This window comes from Culex quinquefasciatus, chromosome 3 (genome assembly GCF_015732765.1).
Source record: "Culex quinquefasciatus strain JHB chromosome 3, VPISU_Cqui_1.0_pri_paternal, whole genome shotgun sequence".
Lineage (NCBI taxonomy): Eukaryota > Metazoa > Arthropoda > Insecta > Diptera > Culicidae > Culex > Culex quinquefasciatus.
Genome location: NC_051863.1, coordinates 44,604,140 through 44,610,538, shown reverse-complemented (window position 1 = coordinate 44,610,538; position 6,399 = coordinate 44,604,140). Strand labels below are relative to the sequence as shown.

Here is a 6,399-nt window from a genome sequence, read left to right as displayed (position 1 = left end):
AGTCATCGCTACTTTCAAATGTGTCTTATAGGAAATTTTCTCAGCTTTCCAATGCTTCTAAGAGCGAAATGTTTCATCGGGAAATTTCTTAGATATCTATATTTTATGTTTTTTGTTTTAAAATCCTTAATCATTTATTGGAAACTTTTAAATAACAGTCCAGGAAACTTGTCAAATGATGTGTTTCATGTGTGTAAAATAAGACAAGAAACACCTTTGTAGAAGGTTGCAAACCGCTTAACATTTTGAAAATGAAGCTTTAACCGATTTTTAATATGTGGGATTTATTTAGAAATTAAAATCATAAAACCGCATTAAAATATTATATTTACAAAAACAAATAGATTATTATATGATTGTTGTGTACAAATAACGCTCTGTTCCAGTTTGGAATTAGCTGATGCAACCGAATTTTTTACAGGTTTGAGATTGATAGGGTATTACAAGATTTTTATGTATAAATATCATATTTCCTTAATCAAACATGAACAAGTTGCATGGATTAAAAACATGTTGATGTTTAATACTCGAAATTGAACTGCAAACTACTGCTGCAAGCTTTAGAAGAATTACTTTTCATTAGTATAAAATGATTGTTTTAGTTTTTTTGATCAAGGAATTAGCTATATTTTAGAAGTTTATAAGACTCTCATCTTCAAACTCATCTTTTTAAAAAATGTTTTATCTCCTGATTTTTGTTGAAATAGTTTGGAAAGGAAGTTTCTGTTTGATTTTTTTTTGTTGAAATAATAAATAATATTGTTCGAACAAAAAAAAAAAAAAAAAAATAGGTGACGGTGTTTTCAGCATTCTGAATGGGAAGACTCCAGTTTTATTGCTACTACATATTAAGTACATTTTCGAAAGTAAACATTTTATAAAATTTTATATTTATTTTATACTCATGAAAATATGATTTTTGAAGCTTGCAACAGTAATATGTAGTATATTTTCGATTTTAAATAATATTTGTATTTATGTTCCTGGTTAATGTTTCTTTAAGAAAATATCAAATATAATAATTAAAATTCAATAATACCATTCACAATCACAAACTTGCCAAAGTTTCGGTTGAACAAGCTAAATCAGAGCTGACACGTAATATTTGTACACAAAAATATGTAATAATCTAATAATTCTTGTAAAAAATGTATTTTTGCACTGTTTTACGATTCAAATTTCTGAATAAATCCCATATATTCAAAAACTCAGACAGAACATAATTTTCAAAATGTTTAGCGGTTTGCAACCTTCTGTAAAGTTGTTTCTTGTCTAATTTTGCACATTTTGGTGAGTAAATGACAAATGAAACACGTCATTTGGTAAGTTTTCTGAACTGTTAGTTCAGAGTTTCCCATAAATAATAAAGAAATTTAAAACCAAAAAACTAAAAATAGAGATATCTCAGAAATTTCCCGATGAAACATTTCGCTCTTAGCAGCATTGGAAAGCTGAGAAAATTTCCTATAAGACATATTTGAAAGTAGCGATGACTATTTTTCCTGAAATGTTTGTTCTAGAAATCACGCCGTGGCTCAAAAGAAAGCAAAAATTAGATTTTTTTTAAATGGTCAAAACACAACGGAAATGAGACAATTTTGCGATCAAACTTAAAACGACAGTAATGTAATTTTCCTTCTTTCACGTGGGAGAAACTGTTCCTTTAGCTTCGAATTTTCCTCCCTGCGTCTTCCAATCAGGTGCATCTGGCGATGTTGACGGAAGCAGCTCTCACCGGGCCGAAAAGTTGGGGCTCCGTCGGGCTGTCATTCAATCGACAAAGTGTCGTTTGCAGCCCACAGGATGAAGAAGTGTCAAACAAGGATAATGGAAAGGAGCTTTTGCTGCTGCTGATGATGGTGCACGATAGCAATTAAAGTGTCTCGGAAAAGACGTGGTGCGACAATTTTCAAATTAGTTCATCGAAGATACACTGCCGTCTTTTGATAAATCGATTTGTGATGCTTTAATGCACCCAATCAGACGAGAAGTTATTCCGGTTGAAAATGTTGCAAGCAGTAATTTCAAAGATTACAACAAAACTAACAGAAGGTCAGCGCAAGGATAATGGACAAAGCGTGGCTTCAATTCTGCATGAGGTAGAAAATTGAAAAGCCCCACCATATCACCACCCATTTCCCACTTCCATTTAGAACATTGCACAAGCCTGTGTGCATTTTATCAGCACTTGCCAGGCGTGTACTTTGTATTAGCTGCTGCAGCAACAGTATAACAGCAGTACGAGTACGGGGCAGCAATTAGCGTTAGACGGCTAAGTGAATTCTACAGAAATGTCCGAGAGGTTTTAGCTTCCAAATGGTGCGCGGAGTGAAAATACCTGAGCAGAGCCGTCTAATGAGCTTTTCAAATCAAATTATTTTGATATAATTGGCTGGAGTGTTATGCCTTTGGTTGAACAGATCATTTGTACTGAAGTTTCAATCAAAGTTTAGAGCTCTAGAGTAATTTTTGATTGAAAAATTAAGACAGAAAAAAATGCTTTTCAAAAGTCGAATGAAAATGAATAAATTAATTAATAATCTGGTAACCATGTGCTGAGAGTTTGTTTACTTTGTCATGAAGTAAATGATGAACTATAGCTATTATAGAGAAAAATGATTCCGCGTAAAGCCAGTCGGATCCAGATTAAAATTGCTCCGATTAGGTTCAAATTTGGCACAGGAAGTTCTTGGCCAAAATAACTAGATCCGTATTTTTCGCAAAAAAAACAAATTTTCTAGAAAACATATGTCCGGATCGACTGAACCAAATTGAGCCAAAATAAAGGTGATAATTTGGGCTTTTAATGAAAAATACTCAGACTTTTTGCCTTCCTCACTGAGGTAATGCTATTATTCTGCTCTTAAAAATACACTTTTCACAAAAAGCTCGTAGACCCACCATCATGTACACCTATCGACTCAGAAACTGAACAAATGTCTGTGTGTGTATGTGATCAAAATCCTCACTGACTGAACCGATTTTGGTCAAACCAGATGCAGTCGATTTGGTTTAAGGTTCCATACGTACTTATTGATTATTGTGAAGTTTCGATAAGTAGTTCAAAAGTTATGTATAAAATGAGTTTTTGTATTTATCCGGATGTTAGATAGGTGACCGGAAATCGACACAAATACCATCATGTTATGCATCGTTGGTAAGATAATCATAAAACGAGTCAAAAAAACATTGAGATCTGGCAACCCTGTCTCAAGTTATGACCACTTAAGTGATATTAATGTACCTTTTTGAAGTCGGATCTCATTGAAATGCATTTAAACTATGTCCAATGCCAATATCCAACCCACCGTTGGTTAGGTAATCAAAACACCTTTCCAACGAGTTTTGATAAGTAGTTCAAAAGTTATGTATAAAATGAGTTTTTGTATTTATCCGGATGTTAGATAGGTGACCGGAAATCGACTCAAATACCATCATGTTATGCATCGTTGGTAAGATAATCATAAAACGAGTCAAAAAAACATTGAAGATCTGGCAACCCTGTCTCAAGTAATGACCACTTAAGTGATATTAATGTACCTTTTTGAAGTCGGATCTCATTGAAATGCATTTAAACTATGTCCAATGCCAATATCCAACCCACCGTTGGTTAGGTAATCAAAACACCTTTCCAACGAGTTTTGACCTCTTAAGTGATATTAGTGTGCTTTTATAATGTGGATTTTAAGTAAAACTAGATGAAATTTGTGTCCCAACCCATCGAAGCACCCATCGTTGGTTAAGAGTGAGGAAGGCACCAACCACATAGGTGGATAGTTAGTTTTTCAAACAAAACTGAATACACCTATAAAAGTACCTTGCTTCTCCTTAGATATAAATGTGAAGGATGATTGTATAAAGGTATATAGATCGTGTAAAAGAAGGAACAAACAACATAGAAACCATGAAGGTAATTTCATTTTTCATTTACTTTTTGTATTTTTTCCATTCAGAAATATTACCATCATACCACAAATTTAATTAACAGTAGGAACTTAGTTTCTTGAAAAAATAGGACTTGTTTATTTGTTATTTTGTCGTAACTTTGTAGCTCATTATCTGTTTCAAAAATTTTCAAATTCCATTTAAAAATTTTTGTTGGTTAGCATCGGCGAGTATGTAACCGTCACCCTGTCGCAACTCAAATGAACTGGTAACTCATTCCAAAAACACAAACCCAAAAGAACTGCGCCATCTCTTTCTCATAAAGGGAAACTGCTGAGTGCTCCGCGTACGTGCATCGGAGTGCCATTTCAAATTCACTCTGCTAGATCTCATTTATGGCCTTGAGGGACGAATCAAGATTTGCGAAAATGGGCATAGGAAAATCCCTCCCGTGTACTGGCAAATAATTGCAATCGTACACCCTCGTTGTGTATGTGCTGGGATCGCCCAATTGAATGATAGGGACCAGAACGAGAGAGAACTAATCGGCAATCGGGTCCCACACGTGTGTGGTTAGACGGCGATTTTGCTAAGATCCAATGATCTTCGGGAGTTGCGAACCATTCGAGTAAAGCTCGCCGACCGGTTTAGTCCCACTCGAGAGCCACTAGCAAGTGATTTTATTACCCGCCATTTTGTGATCTAAAGTGTGAGCACGTGTGACTTAGTAGTCTAAAGTTTTAAGTTTAGTGCGAAATCCGCTGTGCTGCGACGTTTCCCTTCGGGAAAGTGCGATACTGCCTGAAGAAGGTGTAAGTTTTTTTTAACAAATCTGGGTGATTAACCATCTAACCCGAAAATATTGATTTAGGCTCACCTGAAGAGTAGTTGGAAGGCTAGAGCGGAGCCAATCACGGTACCGAGTAGAATCCAAACGAGTAAGCTTGCTTTTTGTAAAATTATGTGCGAAATCATAGAAACTCCTCGAAAATTCTTTAGGTTTGGTCACTCGGGGTTCGTTAGTCTCGCCTAGACCGGCATTCTGCTGTTGTGCGCTGGTTAGGAGTTTGTCAGGTAAGACTGCTAGTGGCAAAGTAGGAACGAACCATTTTGTAATTATTGAAACGAACGTTGAACAGGTCTAAAAACCCACCGTTCAACGTGGGTTTTTATCTGGGAGCGCCCAGCGCCGCTGAACCGAGCTGAAAGCTGTCGAGAGTCCTCGGAAACAGCGTGGTGTGCGCCGTACGTTGTCTGGAGACGACGAAAAGGCGTCGTAGTAGCGTCATACGTCCATTTTGCGCGTCCACGTGGCCGACCGAGCGTCACCTGGCCGCCATCTTGAGTGATTACCGAACTGTGGCTCCATTTCCGGTTAACTAAGCCCCTCATCCGTGTGTGCAACGCCGTACACGCCGAACAGTGCGCCTCACGTCACCTCGCGCCAGTTCGGAAGTGGGAAACCGGTTGGTTTCAGCGCTGTACGTCACCAAAGCGCTTCAACAAGATCTGCCATTCATCCCTTGGCAGCCATTTTGGTGAGCGACCCCCAACTACCGCTCATTTCCCGGAAAAGCCACCCCCTTCGGTCACTCTTGGGAAAAACAGAGCGCATCGAGAGCGTGAACCCTTCCTCTGCCGCTCACGCGACGCCAGCGCCCGGAAGTCGAGAGTTCTCCCCACGGAAAGGTTGAGAACTACGAGAGCCAGCGTCTGACGCCGGCAAGTGTTTTTGCGGTCCACACCGCGAGCCCGGACACATCAATGAAAACGCCGCTGCGACACCTAGCGGCCGATAGCGCCACCCGATCGACAGCGTAAAGCCGACCCGAGCAGCCCGCGCGCGTGGGGTTCCTGTACCGTTCCTGACCAGTTCCTGAAGCGTAAGTGCGTGGCCACGCCGAAGCCGTTCCTGCCCTCGCCGCCCGCATCTAAACCAAGGTCAGATCTGATAATTTTTAAGAACGATTTTGAGCTCAATAACTGTCCCTAGCGTAGAAGTGACGTCACGATTTTGTTAAGTTGAAAATATAGGGATTAAGTTTAAACGCAGCTAATTGGCTTGTCAATTGGGTTAGTTAGTCTGCAGGGGTTAAATTGGGGAGCGTCTTTACTTGGGTGTGGGGATTTACTACTTAATACATCATATCGCACCACCAATAGCCGTCGAGTTCTTTCTTTTTCAACAATAAAGAGTAATTTACCTAAATTTGTACTTGATTCGTCACTTGGGACCTGCTAGTTGAGATTCGGTATTTGAGTTCGAAAACAACCAGCCCTGAACTGGAGCCTTTGGCCGGGCCAGTTAATCAGCTTCAGCAGTCTTCCTTTTAGGGAGTGGCGCGACGCCTAGAGCGTCAAAGCTGCTGTTCGCCTAAGGAACGAAGAAAACCGTTACAGAGTTTCTAGTAGATTTTGCTGTAAAAGCAAAACACAAAACAAAGTTTGAGTAAGTTACTGGCAAAAGTCACTTTTTGGCCATTTTGATCAAATTTCAAAATTACAAAAATGATT

At 38.7% G+C, this 6,399-nt stretch overlaps 1 long non-coding RNA gene across 1 annotated transcript; it reads left to right on the top strand.

Annotated features, from left to right (window-relative positions):
* The first annotated feature begins 4,648 nt into the window (after nt 1-4,648).
* Nucleotides 4,649-5,715, top strand: LOC119770662. The gene is made up of 4 exons (XR_005278936.1): nt 4,649-4,697; nt 4,757-4,823; nt 4,885-4,959; nt 5,025-5,715. It is a non-coding gene; the product is annotated as an uncharacterized LOC119770662 (long non-coding RNA).
* Nucleotides 5,716-6,399: the final 684 nt, after the last annotated feature.